Genomic DNA, 16,341 nt, shown 5'->3' with positions numbered 1-16,341 from the left:
AGAGAACCAAGTAGTACACTAGTCATTCCTGTAGAATCTTCTACATAGGTTGCCTGGCAATTCTCTTGTACTGTTTGATAACCCCACACATTTCCAGAGATAGTTGTCTGTAAATGCTCTATATAACTGAACAAGGTCTCTTCTTAAATATCTATTTGAGACATTTTTCAATTTCAGATATTCTAATCTTTCATAAGAAATTAAGGTTTTTACATCTGTGGATGCCCTTAGTATATCTAGGCTGCCTGTACTCTTTTCAGTTTACTCATGCCTGTTTTCTTATAAGGTTTACATATTGTTATTCCATACCTAAGTTTGGGTATAATAAAACTAACAAACAAGGTCTTAATCATTTCTGATTTCCTAGACTTTATAAAGCTTTTTTTTTTATACAGTCTATAGTTCTACAACTATCATTAACCAATTAGTCGATATGATTAGAAAAACTCAAAAACCTGGATCCACCCATATACCCAGGTCCTTAAGTGAATCTACAGTTTCAGTCACTGCTTTCAACCAATTCTCTTTCAGAACTTTTCACATTCCTTCTGCAGTTTTTCACCTTTCAATTTATGTCTCCCAAATCTCACATGCTTAGTTTTTGATGTATTACTCTCTTGTGCCAAATGGTCAGTTTAGTCAAGTTCTTTTATAGACATGCATTATGTGTAACTCATGTAATCAATTTTCCAGTTTTCAAGTCATCTGCATACAGACTGTAGAACACCTCAAATGTAAATGATAGGTCTGAAAGATACAATGTAAACAAGTATGTGCCTAGGAAAGAGCCTTGTGGACTCTGTCTATAACCCGAATTTCACCTGTCTAGTTGCTGTATACTTGCCATGTCCTTTTTGTAATCCATACAGCTATGCATCTTATCAAGATTACATCAGTACCTAGTTCTAATTTATTGATCAGTGTTTTGTGTAAGACCCTATGAAATGCTGAAGTAAAGTCTATATAAATTACATCACAGCACAATTTTTCATACATAGCTTTGATTATATTGTTATAGAACATTGTGTTACAGGTTGATGATATGTGCTAGTAGAGTCTATGTTACGTGATTGAATGCTTAGTTGAGCGAACACCTAAATATCGACCACATAATATTGAACCCCACAACAGCAAACACCGCCGGGAAATGGAACTGTTGGCCACCAGAAAAAAAAAGTTTACAGCCAAACCCCCCGACATGGGAGGCTGTGCCCCCCACACCCCCCCCCAACTGAATATACCAACTCCGGGATCACTGTACAGTGGAGAAAATGGCAAAACACAGTGAATGGCCAAGGGGAATCTTTCCCTGCATTAATTTGGCTGTTTGCTGTTTTTTGCCTTTGATGTTATGTAGTCAATGTTTAGGTGTTCGCTCACCTAAGCATTCGACCATGTAATATAGACCTGTTTTGGTATAAAGTTTCAAGTCCCAACCTTTCCAGTTTTGACAATTTATCCAATATAACATTTTCCATTATTTTTTCACAATATGAACGTAAACCTGTGGGTCTGTATTACTCTGGGCTTGTCCTACTTCCCTTTCCCTTAAAGACAGGTTTAACAAGTGCATGTCTCTAATCTTGAGGGATCTCCCAATATTTATATGACCTAGTAAATAACAAGATATAATGGTACTGCAAGTTCATGCAGAAGTGTTCTCAGGTCATTATTACTAATCCCATCTCCTCCCTGTGCTTTGTTTGGATCCAGTTTGTATAGTTCTTTTTCAATATAATCTAATTTGATTTCAATATCTTAGGTTGCCTGGATGTCACTAGGGCCATTTATCACCCCCCTTTGTGGACCCAAACTTCTTTGCATACGATTTTGTAAATGTATCTATAATCTGTTGTGTCTGAGAATAAATTTTAGAATGTACACACAGTTTGTCAGTTTATAGCTCTGTACTCCTACCACATCTTATGTATATATAAATGGTTTCCTGCTACGCACAATATGTTTATATAAATTTTCTTGATCTTGTCTCATTCTGTGTTTAATTTGTCTGTCCATCTTATTTCACTATTCAAAGTAATAGTTCAGCTTCTTTTGAATGTCTTATATTTTTGTCTGTCATTTTAATCAAGTATCTGGATATTATGGAAATATATCCCCATGATGTTGTGTGCTTAGATCCTGATGTTAAACATTTTTTTTTTGCATTCAAACAATTTCTCTTTCCAAACTTTCTATATTCCTTCAGCAGTTATTCCACTGAACACATCACACCTGTTAGTTTTACATATTGACTTTTTTCTTCCATATAATCTGTAATTAATCTTCTGTGTATTGGTTTAGATTTCAATTTGGCAGAATTATCTAGCACCACATTAACCTGTATAATCCCATGATCACTGCATGTCAGTAGTGGTAAAACTTAACATGAAGTAACAGTAATTGCTTTAGGAACACAGACAATGTCTAGTAAGTTCTGTGGTAGGATTTTTTTACAATCTGATGCAATTATTATTCCTGAACATATGTTGTAAATAATTTCCTCACTGATGTTGTTGAAACAATATTATTCCAGTCTCTTTCTGGTAAGTTTACGTCCCCAGCCACTATTTTCCCTCCTGTGTTTCATGCAGAAAATTTATAAATATCTGTAGGTCATCAGCACTTGACTTTGGTGGTCTATACATTCCAGCAATTGGTATATGTTCCAGGGTTGTCTTTATTGTCACAGTTTTACAATCTACAGTACTGGTATTTCATTGAACTTGTAATAGTCACAGGTCTCATAACAATCTTTAATCCTTCTCATAACCTCCACCTGATGTTTTTTGTTAGAATGTATGTTACAGTAAATTTTCCAGTAAAAAAATATATATATATTATTAAAGCTGCTAGTATTAACAACTGCCAGAGATGCATCAAGTATTGCTATCTGTGAATTGTTCAATTTTTGACTCAGCAAAAATACTGCCTTGTGCATGTCAAGTATTGCAAAATATCTACTGCAAAAATTCTCTTTCCTGATGTTGACAAGTGCACACCATCCTGTCTAAAAGTATGTGTGCCCATAATTAGGCTCGGGTGCTTTATACATTTCTATTTTTTAAAACAAGACATTTTTTTCATGTTAAGTAGTTATCCAAAAATATTTTTATTCATGGTGACCTGACGCTCCTTTCTGTATGTGATTTGTGAAAAATATGTCCTATAAGATGCATAAGCTATGCCATGTAAGAGGGCTATAAATTCCCTAGTACCAATCAGGGAGTCTATGTGGACAAAATCATTTGTATCAGCATGAATAAAACAGATACATAGCTCCTTACATTAAGGCATTTTAAGGCCTTTCTCACATCCACTTTTTTTGCTCCTGACAAGCATAGCTAGTGTTCATTATCCTCTCTGCAGATTTAAATATCAGTTCCTCAAATAACAGAATCTCCAACTACAAGAATATCTTTTCTGACCAGAATCTTCAATTCTAATTCAGTAACCTCCCCACTGTCAGTTGTTAGAAAGGAGCGATCTTCATCACCATTAGTCTTAATAATTCCAATGTGTTCACTGCTTATTATATTTGCAAGCATGCAATTGTTGTACAACTGGCTTTGTACCTCCACAGCTTGAGCCATATTGTTACCTTCTGCCTTTCTCCTCTTTTTTTCTTACAGTAATATTATTCAATCCTTCCATGTTCACTTTTTATTTCTTCCTTTTTACCTGCCCTTGTCTCTTTTTCTATATTTTCTTTTGAAAAAATTATGACTTTTTCTATAGACTGGTGTTTTTTTGTTAGAATAATGTTTCCATTCCCTGTAAATCTGGGTGTTACATAACAACGTAGTGTCCTTTTTAGTATGTATTCTCTTTGCATTAAAGATATTAATCAGTTTATTTTCATTCCTTGTTATTTATTGTGAACATCTTCCTTTCTTTCTCTTTTGTTTCCTACTATTTGCTGAGTACTTGTACCCAGAATTCCAAAGTTGTCACTGGTATTATCTTGTTCAATAGGGGTTGAGTGATCTTTATTGACAATAGACTCTTCTTTTCCTGATGCATTCTATATGTTCTTTGCCTAATATTATTTATCTCATCAGTCCAGTCCAATGTATGCAACAGCAATTCACAAAGCTGTGCCAATTGCACAAGTGCAATCATCAGTAAGTCCAGATTTAATAAAAATAATTGCAAGCAAATCATCCAACTTTTGACATGAAGAACACCAGTCTCCAATGTTATCAGAGGTTATCTTTTTATATACATACCATTTAGTACACTGTATAAGATTCTTGTGCTTTAACAAATCATTAATGGCATACCCATTTAAGGAATCCATTTTCAGCTGCAAATGAATAAAGAATTCTAAAGGAAAAGGATAATAAATCAACTCTATGAGAAAAATCACACAAACAGTATACAACTAAATATTAAATTAAGTAGCATAAAGTTGTTTCTCTGACAGTACCAGTTGCGAAAGTCACACAAAAGCTGGAATTCCTTTATATCGCATGCACGGTAGCTTCTGCTCAGTATTGCTCACAGTCGCACCTCTCTTTAACAGTAAAGATCAGTAAATTACAACCAACCAACACAGGATTGTTTCACTTAAACTCTGGATTGTCCTCTCTGCATTCTGTGTGAAGCTATAGCTGACTACGACCCTTTGATGGATAAAGTTTTCCTGTCTGAAACCTATTCCTTTCTAACAACAAACCGTGAAAATTACAGGTAAAACAACAAAAATGTAAATCAAAGTAAAATTTCTTGTCTACAAGTATCCCTTTTTTCCTAAGAGCAGTGCTAAAAATAAAATGTATATCAAAATAAATCTTCTTTTACCAGACAACTGCACAGTCAATCACAAACCGATTCAGGATTGTTTACCTAAACCATTAATTGTTCTTTCTGCAGTCTTTGTGAATTTATAGCTGACTAGGCCCCTTGGGATGGCTAGGGTTTGCCTGTCTTAAACCTATCACTTTCTAACAAACAGTGAACATCAGAGGTAAAGCAACAAAATATAAATCAAGTTATCCCTTTCTTTCTACAAACAGTGAAAAACAGTGGTAAAAATTAAAATATTAGTCAAAATAAATCTTCTCTTACCAGGAGACTGCACAATTAATCACAATTCAAACACAAGATTGCTTAGATAAGCTCTGGGATTGTTTAGACAAGTTCAGGTAAGTATGACATTTGGTAGCAGAAATCAGTCAAATGTACCATCTCATTTTGCTGCTTCCAGCACAGGGCAGTTTTGGTATTGCATTTGTTCACATGGTGCATTGGAAGAAAGGCCTCTTATTCACAGATACAAGAAGTGTGTATAGATGCATACTGGTCCAGTGGTTAATGTTGTTGCCTCACAGTAAAAGGTTCTCCTGTTTGATTCTTGGCTGGCGTGCCTTCTGTGCAGAGTCTGCATGTCCTCCCTGCATTCGCGTAGGTTTCTTCTGGGTACTCTGGTTTCCTCCCACAATAGGTTCTGTCGTAGTCGGATTTTCCTTTTGAACAAATGTTAAATAAATAAATAAATACAATGGCTCAGTAGCCACACAGTATTCTTTTGTATTATTACTATGTTGTGTTTTTGGGATTTATTTTCACCATTATGTTTTAATCTCTGCTCTTCTAGGATTAGAAATCTGTTGCATTTGATGATAGCACATGTCTTCCTTTGAAAATGTGTTCTTTGTGATGGACAAAGAGAAATACTTTGCCTGTATATGAAAAAAGGATCCCCTACAGAAGACCGACAGTGCTCAACGCCGGCACCCACATCGCCGACACCAAAAGCCCAACATACGAAATACCGACAACAGCGCTACTGCGGAAAAAATTCTGCTGTACCCCCCGTGGATCCCCTACAGAAGACCGACAGCGCACAATGCCGACACCCACATCCCCGACACCAAAAGCCCGACACACGAAATACCGACAACAGCGCTACTGCAGAAAAACCGAAAATAACATTTCCTTTTTTCTGCTGCACCCCCCCCCCCCATAACTTTAATATACCAGCTCCGTGATCCCACTACAGTGCAGGGATGGAAATATTTCCATTCCGCACTATGGAGACTTACCATTTCCCCTTTGTCAGTATTTCATGTGTCGGGCTTTTGGTGGTGGCGATGTGGGTGTCGGTGTTGTGCGTTGTCGGTCTTTTGTAGGGGACATGAAAAAAATGATGCCCTCTTACTTAGTGAAAAGGGAATGCTGCTTCCCAGCTGAGCTAACTGTAGTAAAGCATTCAAGAACTCTAATAGTAAGGTATTTCACCCTGTGGTCCTAGCTTTGATTCTGTCCGTGTCCATTTATGTATTACTTGACCACGAGCAAGCCATTTAGCCTAATCATGTGCTTCCATTTCCAGGTTACCCTCAAAAATTATGAACCAAGTAACATATTTTTTACCCTCAAAAATGCCAAGCATAACTTAAAGTGAGCGTTTAGTAATAAATCAATTAATCAATAACTCAATCAAAATAAAGCATTGCAGTCAAGAGTTCTAATAGTATGGCATTGCATCCTGTAGCAGTGGCCTTGATTCTGTCACTGTGCATTTAGATATTACTTTTCCCAAGGATTCAGGAGGTTAAGTTGGTAGCACATGTGCTGAGAGGGATTTTGTGGTGTTTCTAAGCTGAAGGTCTTTTCCCAAGGCTTTAGGATCATAAGTTTTGTAACAGTTTGTTGGATTAAATTGCAAGCTTTGTGTTTTAAATTGGATTAAATTGCGAGCTTTGTGTTTTAAATTATCACTCATGTGTTGAAATATCAGATTACATCTCTCTCTCTCTCTCTAGTTGATCAAAGTGTTCCCTCTGTGATTTTACACTTTATCACTTTTGTATATTAAATTACAAATTCCATAAAAAAATCGCTTCTACCTTGCATTTTACAGTGGCAAGGCTGTTTGTGTGATTAATAGAGACTCCACTTGGTTATACTGAGTGATGTCCTTCTATTCTCATGTTGCAATATTCCAAACCCTTGAGTGTTCCTCTCGCTACTCGAACGTCCGACCAGTATACAAAAGTGCAGGGTACATGGGATATCTGACATTGGCTAAGGGAACATGAGCCATAACAGTGACGTCTGCACATACCAGACCTCAGAACTTCTCTGCTGCCAGTTGAACGTCAGCTGTTCCTGCCATACCAGCCTTCAGATCGTAATTTCAAAGAGAAGTACCCCACTGGGGACGTTTTGTTCTTTTAAGTTACTGCATGCCTGTGTAGGTTCGTGTCAGTTCGTGTCACGCAAGAAGGAAAAGTGTATGTGCGGTTGTCAGATCCCCCATAAAGACGCCCACGAGCTGTGCTTTTTTTGTTCATGGCCTACACATGACCATAAGTCCTGCTCCTTGCACAGCTGTCTGCACGCATTGAAAATTTACCTGGAAAATCAGCGAGCGCCTTAAGCGCTTGTCTTTAGCTATGGAGGGGCCATCCGGTCAGCCTGTTGAGCCACCAAAGAAAAAGGCCAAAGTTGCTGGGCCTGAATCCATTGCTGTACCTCCTCTACCCATGTCCCTCCTGTGGCCGACGTTAGCCTGGAGAAATGATCCATCGCTGCCGATATGGGTACATTGGGTACCACTGGGGAAGCCGCAGAACCCAGAGCGGAAGGCACATCCCCGGAGGTAATGCAGATGTTGGTTACCAATGACGAGGGGGAACCTCCTCTTGTACCAGCTGCCCAGACAGATCCTTCTACTACTACACATATTACTGAACCTAGGCCTTCCTTGGCCCCGATGCCCACTAAGCCTTCCCTTAAAAGAAAACAGAAAACAAAGCATTTTTCTTCAACTGCAGAGAGCCAGCCAGACAGGCAGGCCTTTTCTCAGAGCCTTTTCAATGCTTTTATGGCTCTGAGGCTTGCTTCGCCCTGATCCTCCCCAGTGGCTCTTCCTGTGATAAACCCTAGCCTCAGGCATTAGATACTTCTCATGCTGAAGTGGAGGATTCCTCTGATTCCACTTCTTCAGAGGACTCTCTATGATATGTCTCCCAGTTACCATCTCCCTTGGTTATGCCGCCCCAGAGGAAGATTCTGCAGAAACAGATTCTCCAGGTGAGGATTTCACCTTTGGGGAGACCATTTCCAAATGGGGGAGTATTTTAAATGGGACTCCTCTGAGATGACAGAAGTTCAGAAAAGATACTACAAACTTCTACAGATTGACATCCCTGCTCCTTTAGCTATACCCTCAGTCTTGCCAGCTTTTCTGGATACATTCAATGCAGCATCTGTTAATCATGAGTCTCTGCCCCCTTCCACAGAGTGGACCTACTCACACAAGCCAAGGGATCCCTAATTCATCCCCACTTACAATCTCTGAACCTTACCCAGTGGGTGATAGAATTCTGATCCCTTATAGACACCTTTACAATGAGGATGTGCTCACAGTCCTGCAGGAGGCCAAGAAACCTAACACTGGGAGATCTTACATGTCTAAATGGAAATGATTCTCCATACATTGTCTGCAAAGATAGTTGGACCCTTTTCAGGGTGATGTCCCCTTGGTATTGTCATACCTGTGTGAACTCTTGCAGACAGGGTTGGCGTACTCCTCTGTTAAAGCCCACATTGCTGCTATTTCAGCTTGTCTGCCTTTGGACCCCTCTTTGGCATCTCATTTGCCTGCAAAGTTATTCCTAAAGGGAATGCTACATCTCAGGCCCCCCAAGAAACCTGTTCCACCACCATGGGACCTGAATTATGTTTTGGAGAAGCTCACGGTGCTCCCTTTGAACCAGCTTCTAAAGCCTCTGTAAAACACTGCACTTGGAAAACAGTTCTCCTTGTAACCTTGACATCAGCTAGAAGAGTGTCGAGTTACAGGTCTTCATGTTTATTTCCCCTTTCCTCACCTTCCACAAGGACAGAGTAACCCTTAGGACCAATCCTTCCTTCATGCCCAAGTTTGTCAATGAGTTATCTTTAAACCAAGCTATTCACCTTCCCACCTTCTTTAGCCATTCCTAGAATGACAGCGAGAGAGTCTTACATTCCCCTGATGTGCATAGGCAGCTTAGGTTTTACCTTGACAAGACCAAGTCTGTCAGAAAAACAGACCAATTGTTTGTCTCCTTTCATCCCAGTGTTCTGGGGAAAGCAGTGACAAAGCAGACAATTCTTGCCTGGATTTCCAGGGCAATTTCCTTCTGCTATGCATACCGTGGGAAATCCTTTGGGTCTAAGATTAAAGCACACTCCACTAGAGCTATGGCTTCATCTGGAGATTTCATTCAAGGACTGGACACTGCCACCATTTTAGAGGCAACTACATTGACCTCTGTCCACACCTTTACCAAACATTATAAATTGGATCACATTTCCAAATCCAGGGCTGGATTTGCTATGGCAATCCTTTATGGATTCATAAAAAATAGTTCCGAGCCTCCACCCTTCCCTTTGTGCTTTGGCACTCACCCAAGGGTTTGGAATACTGCACCATGAGACTAGAAGGACATAGAGTAGTTGTGTAAAATCTACCATAACCATAGATGTTCTTCTATTCCATGGTGCTGTGTTCCTTCCTACCCCTTCCTCCACTAAACTGCCCCTTCTTGGATGGAACTGGAATTATACAGTTACCCTGGGACTGGGGACTGACTGGGGTGCTCATTTATGAGGTCTGGTATGTGCAGATGCCACTTTTATGGCCCACATTCCCTTAGTCAATGTCAGACGTCCCACATACCCGTCAGTGACTAGAAGCCTTTATATACTGGCCGGACGTTCAGGTAGCCAGAGAGGAAAACCCAAGAGTTTGTAATACTGCAACATGGAAGAGAGGGGCATCTATGGATATGGTAAGATTTTACGCAACTAGTCTTTTTGGTTATGGTAAGATTTTACACAGCTATTCTTTCTCCATTGTTATTTCATTAGATGCATCCCAATTTTGCTAACAAAATGTATTCCTTGTGGCTTTCCAGCCTTTTTACTGCTTTTCTATTTAATCTTGCATTAAGTTACAGTTTCATTTGGTTTTCTGTTTAGGTTGTAAACTTGCTGAGAGCAGAAGTGACTGTTCAGTGGCAGAGAATAATTTGATGCCGGTTCTGATGGGGTGGATTCTTATTGGTTCTTTCACATTATCTCCATGGAGTAACAGTGATGACTGTGCTGTGCACAGTACTACACAACATTATTTCATTTATAAATTCCTTCTTAGGAACCTTAATTAACTCCACCTTATAATAAAAGCTGTATAAATCACAGAATTAAACAGCACCACATTGTTTTACATCTAAAGCTAATCTTCATAGCCAGATTAGACCAAATTATTTACTGCCTACTTGGTTCCAGTGTTTGAACCTAATTTCTTCATATATTAATTTAACCAAATCAGTTTCTTAACTAGGAGTTGAATGAAACACTATTATCCTGTCTTATTCACCCACCAGACTCACCTTGTAGCTTGGCTAGACTAGAATATTGACTGCATGCTGTTAACTTAATGCTCAAACCGTAATTAATCTGTGTCTAGTAATTCTCTTGAACTATTACTTTAATCCAGCAGCCAAAGCCCTGTTACATTGTCTTATCTTTCCCTGACACACCTTGCACCTTTGGCCAGAAATGCAAGTATGCCCGCTAGTCTTCCCTTAGTTGCCTGCCTCTTAGAACTTGGTATACTCAAGCAATGTAAGAATTGCCTTATGCTCACAGATAATGAGCTTTTACTTAACAGTGAGAGTCGCTAGGAAACAACATGTCCTAGATTAGTTAAACTAAAGCAATCTTCATACACAAATAAAAATGCACTTGTGATCGGTGACTCTATAACTAGGCATCTAGTTCCAAACCTATGAGGATGGACAAAAGCAGGACGACAGTGAGCTGCCTCTTAGTGAGCAAGATTGATGATGTTAGAAGGGCCCTTAAGCCAGAGAGATGTGATTATGGCATGGTGGTGGTCTATGTTGGGGTAAATGACTGGGTGCACAGAACCCAGATGTATATGGAGAGAGACATGACTAAGCTCTCCATACATGCTATAAATGCATGGAAGTGACTAGTGTTGAGAAAAATACATCTGTCACCAAAACAGATGCTGAGGTTTAAAAAAATATGCTTAGCTTTAACAAATGACTAATCACTTGTTGTCATTCTAGGGTGATCCAGTATGTGTCAACATGGCATGAGATACTTGGCAATCACAATTATTTCATCAAGGACCATTTGCAAGTCTCATTCCAAGGCTTTTGTATACTGGCAAAAGCTTTTGCTGCCCCGTTGTTCCTTTTTTAGGCAAGTTTCAGTTGATGGACTAAAACAGCTGGACCATATCAATGTAGTTGTACTTAATACTAGACATCTAAACAAGAAACTGCAAGAACTTGAGACCTTCCTCCATTTGGAGCATGTCCAAGTTGGTTTTGTTAAGAAGACCTGGTTTAAGTGTCCATATAGCCCCCCCAGTACCTAGGCTTTGTGCTAAACACTTGTTTTGGCCTGATGAAAACTGTAGTGGCATATGCATATTTGTTAGGTGCCACATTACCTCAACACGGATACTTAGAGACTCTCCAGTAGAGGTTATAGAGGTTAAAATCATGCTAAATAAGATTAACTATCAGATCATTGTGGCTATAGAACTCCATCCAGGTCACCAAAAATTCACACAACATTCTTAAATATTCTTGCTGAACTCCCCATAAGAAGGAATGCGGTTGTCGTAAGGGATTTTACCCAATGATTAACTGGGGCACCTACATCATCAACATAGGATATGCACAAAAATTCTTAGATTTTATAAGCAAGAAATCCCTGACCACATTTGTTAATGAACCTACTAGAGAACAGAATATACATGATCTTGTTACAACAAATACAGTTGTATGAAACATCCCCAAGATATTCCCATCATTAGTCAAGTCAGACCACAAGGTAGTAACTTTCTCTCTTAAAGTCTCCAAACCAACAGAAGCACATATAACTACAAACTTATAAACTTCATACGATTTTATTATGAAATCTCTAAATTTGAGTATAATGATATTACTCATAATGTTGATAATGCAAAGAGTTATGCATAAAAGTTCTTCTCACATCTGGGCAAAAGTATAAAAATTGACAGCCCCAACTAAATCTAAGCAAATGAGGAGGTTTAAAAGCAAACCAGCATGGTGGTCATCAAGTATTAATAAACTGATAAATGAAAGGAAGAAGCTCCTAAAACTGTGTAGCAGAACAACGACTGCCAAATTAAGGAGATCATCAAACAGCTAGATCTTCTTTTTCTTCTTCTTCTTTCAGCTTTTCCCGGTTAGGGATCACCGCAGTGGATCACCTGTCCGCTCATGATTGGCAGTAGAGTTTTTACAGTGTCAAGTTGCCAGCCAGGTGCCCAACCTTCCACAGAAGGCACACACATGCACACACTCATACCTAGGGCCAATTTAGAGTGCCCAGTCCACCTACAGCATGTCTTTGGGATGTGGGAGGAAACCGGAGCACCCGGAGGAAACCCCTGCGACCACAGGGAGGACATGCAGACTCCGCACAGAAGACTCCTCAGCTGAGGATCGAACTGGAGCACCTCTTGCTGTGAGGTGACAACGCTAACCGCTGCACCACTGTGGCCGCCCCCATCAAACAGCTAGATATGAAACTAAAAAAGGATGTAAGAACAGCAAAGACCATCCTTGAACTCATTCTAGCTACAGAAGCCAAAGGCAGCAACAAATTCTCCTTTAGTTATGTCTGAAAAATAAGAAATACAACATTGTACCAAGCTTATTCATAATGGTACTATCTGCTATGAACCAGTGGATATTGCAAAACATACTGGCAAATAATTAAATTTAGTGAAATCTTCACCCTTGAGGCATTTATTCTAAACTGACCAGAAAAGCACAAAAGTATACAAACTGTAGAGAAACAAAGTCGGCACTCCTGGAACCAAATACTTCAACAGCTCAAGTGAATCCTTGTTGTAAATGACCGCAAAACACTTTGCAAGTGGTAAAAACACTTTTTATTGAACTAAAATAACAAATAGGTAAGCGCTTTCATCAAGAACCTTCTTAACTTCCTCAGATTAGAGCCATACCATAGAAACACCATTAAATACATTCTGCAAGAGCATTAATTAAGTAATAAACCAATCCCATCACATTCACTAGGAATGATCTCCCTGAACTCATAAATATAGATAATAAAACAATCTTAAAAGACAGTATTAAAACCAGCATTTAAATGTTATAAACAAGTGCAAAAGTGCTGAAGTAGGTATAAATACACACATGATATATAAAAAATATAATAATTATATAAAAGTAAAAACATATATAAAATGTATGTATATATACTTTATATTACCTCTCCATTGCTTTTAGTTTTAACAATCAGGCAATGGAGAGAGAATCATTTAACCCTGCCATTACCCAGCATTAAGACGGACCTGCCAAATTAATTCTTTCTTTTCCAAAAGCAACCCCCATGGGCCACCTATTTTATCCAAGACTACAGTGTCCACAATGAAAAATTTGAAAGTGTGTTCTGATTTTTCTGTGCAGTGTTTAGTTAGGGCATTTGTGGATTTTCCAAGTCTGATATCCCTTAAATGCTCATAGATTCTATTTTTAAATTTCCTCTCAGTCTTTCTAATATAGAAACATTCACATAAGTTACACAATGCACAACCGTTCACTTCAATTCACTGAGCAGACCAATTCCATTGGCGCATGCTTTCAAATTTTTCATTGTGGACACTGCAGATTTGGATAAAAGAGGTGGCCCATGGGGGCTGCTTTTGGAAAAGAAAGAATTAATTTGGCAGGTCCATCTAAATGCTGGGCAATGGCCAGTGTTAAATGATTTTCTCTCCTTTGCCTGCCTGTTAAAACTAAAAGCAATGGAGAGGTGATATATAATTATATATACATATATTTTATATATACTTTTACTTTTATATAATCATTATATTTTTATATGTTATGTGTGTATTTATACCTACTTCAGCACTTTTGCACTTGTTTATAACATTTAAAAGCTGGTTTTAATAGTGCCTTTTAAGATTGTTTTAAGACTGCATTTCATTAATATTTATGAGTTCAGGGAGGTCCTTCTTAGTGAGTGTGATGGGATTGGTTTATTACTTAGCTAATGATCTTGCAGAATGTATTTAATGGTGTTTCTATGGTTTGACTCTTATCTGATGAAGTTAAGAAGGTTCTTGATGAAAGTGCTTATCTATTTGTAATTTGAGTTCAATAAAAAGTTTTTTTACCACTCGCAAAGTGTTTTCTGGTCATTTACTACAAGGATTCACTTGAGCTGTTGAAGTGTTTGGTTCCAGGAGTGCCGACTTTGTTTTTCTACATTTATTCTAAACCCATTTGTAACTGAAGGAATCAAGACAGCAGTCATCACAAAAGAGCATGTGCTGGAAGTACTGTCCAAAATGATGAATATCTCATTTTGGAGCTTGGCAGCATACTTGGTTGCCCAATTAATAAGCAAGCATTGGAGGACCCACTTCTCAAACTCTTCAACCTGTGGCTTTCATCTGGCTTTGTCCCACAGGAGTGGTGTGCAGCTGCTGTGATGCCACTCCACAAACATGGTTCCACCTCATACCTCAGGAATTACATGCTCATCAGCTGAACAAGTCTTTTATACAAAGCCATGGAATGTATCTTAACTGACCAATTTAATTATAATATCAGAAATCCTGTCATTCTCAACCCTCAACATTTTGGCTTTGTCATGGGTAGATCCTATCTTATGAATCTGGTGAATTTGTTTGAAGGGGTTACTAAGGTTGTAAACTGTAGACAAGCTGTCCGCACAGCATACCTTGACCTCTCCTAGGCATTTGATACCATACTACTTACAAATATAATAAACAGGAGAATGTCCAAATTGACTTACATGGGTTAAGTGGAGAGGTAGCTAACTTGAGAGATGGGACTCACGCATATTATCTTCTGAGATCATGAATGTGACCAGTAGAGTTCCATAGGGATTTGTTCTGGGACCTTTGCTGTTCAGTATCTACTTCTCCAAGCTCCACTTATCAAATTTGGATCTCTGGTTAACAAAGTTCATGGATGATTGTAAGCCAGAAGTTGTCATCAAGTCTCCCTTTGACATGCATGCATTCCAGCTGAAATTTGCACATGTCATTAGCTGGTATACTAAAAATGGGCTCAAGCTCACTGCCAAAAAATGCAACACTATAACATTTGGTAAGCAACTCCTGCTCCTGCATACAGCATAGATGACTCATTTCTTCAAAATGAAAATGGCATAAGAGATTTGGGTACTTGGGTGAACAGCTCCCTTATATTTAGCCAGTATATCTATAGTGGTTAAGAAATCCTTTTATGTTGCACAACTTATAGCTAATTTCTTTCAGATCAAAATAAGTTCTCACCTCCTTAATTCCTCACTGCTTAGACCAATCATTGACTACAGTGCCTCCTTTCCTATATGCCTTACTAAGTATATCAAACAATTAGAAAGACCCTAGAGGTTTATAACTAAAAAGGTCAGAGGCTTAAAAGACTTGAACTGCCAAGAAATACTGTAGACTTTGTCCCTTTACTCAGTTTCAAATAGGCCCCTTAGAGGCAGTTTGTGCATTGCGTATTGGGCTATAAGGGATCCAAGAATCCAAGAAGTCTTACACCTCAACAAATAATGAAGTCCAGCTAACAGTAGGGCCAGGGATCTAAATCCACACTAACAAATAAATATGACAAAGGAGAGGGGGATATATTGTCTATAATGTTTGTGTAATGGAGCTTTTCTCCTTGGACCTCTACTGAAAAAAGGCACTGCTCTGTCGGACTTTCCCTGTAAATAAATGCCAATAAATAAATAAATTTGCCACACAGCACATACTCCTTTGGAACAAACTCCCACTCCAAGTTAAGCAGAGTGAAACACTGTCTGCCTTTAGATATGAGCTGGATAACTAGAGGGGCATTCATAAATTATCTCCTGGTATGACTGGCTTGGCTTTCCTTAAGATGAGAGGTAAGGCCTAAATCATGGGTATTGATAAGGTGGAAATGGCCGAGCAGCTCAATTGCTTAGTAACTCCTGTGATCCTGTGGCCATGACCAAGTCACATATCCTAACCATTGCTCTCAAAAATGCTAGTAGAACTTAATGTGCATGAGTAACAGTCAATAACAATAACAAATATGTTAATAACTCAATCAAACTAAAACAGTCTATAGCCGTACCTCTCAGCTGTACAGATTTTCACAGAATGTCCCGATTTTTGCCACATATTTTTGGTCTGTTTCTCATAAAATTGCAGTTTTCTGGCAAATAATTGGCAGATTATTAAGGGTTGAATTCAAAAAATAATGGCAGACATTTGAGTTTCAGACTTTATACATTTCT

At 38.6% G+C, this 16,341-nt stretch overlaps 1 protein-coding gene across 1 annotated transcript in view; it reads left to right on the top strand.

Annotated features, from left to right (window-relative positions):
• The window catches only part of TBC1D1 (TBC1 domain family member 1), a 2,608,647-nt gene that overhangs the window by 2,272,906 nt on the left and 319,400 nt on the right, over nucleotides 1-16,341 (top strand). The window lies entirely within an intron of this gene.

The sequence above is a fragment of the Protopterus annectens genome, chromosome 2.part1 (assembly GCF_019279795.1).
Source record: "Protopterus annectens isolate FY-2018-M chromosome 2.part1, PAN1.0, whole genome shotgun sequence".
NCBI classification, from domain to species: Eukaryota; Metazoa; Chordata; order Ceratodontiformes; family Protopteridae; genus Protopterus; species Protopterus annectens.
This window is presented reverse-complemented; position numbering and strand designations above follow the sequence as displayed.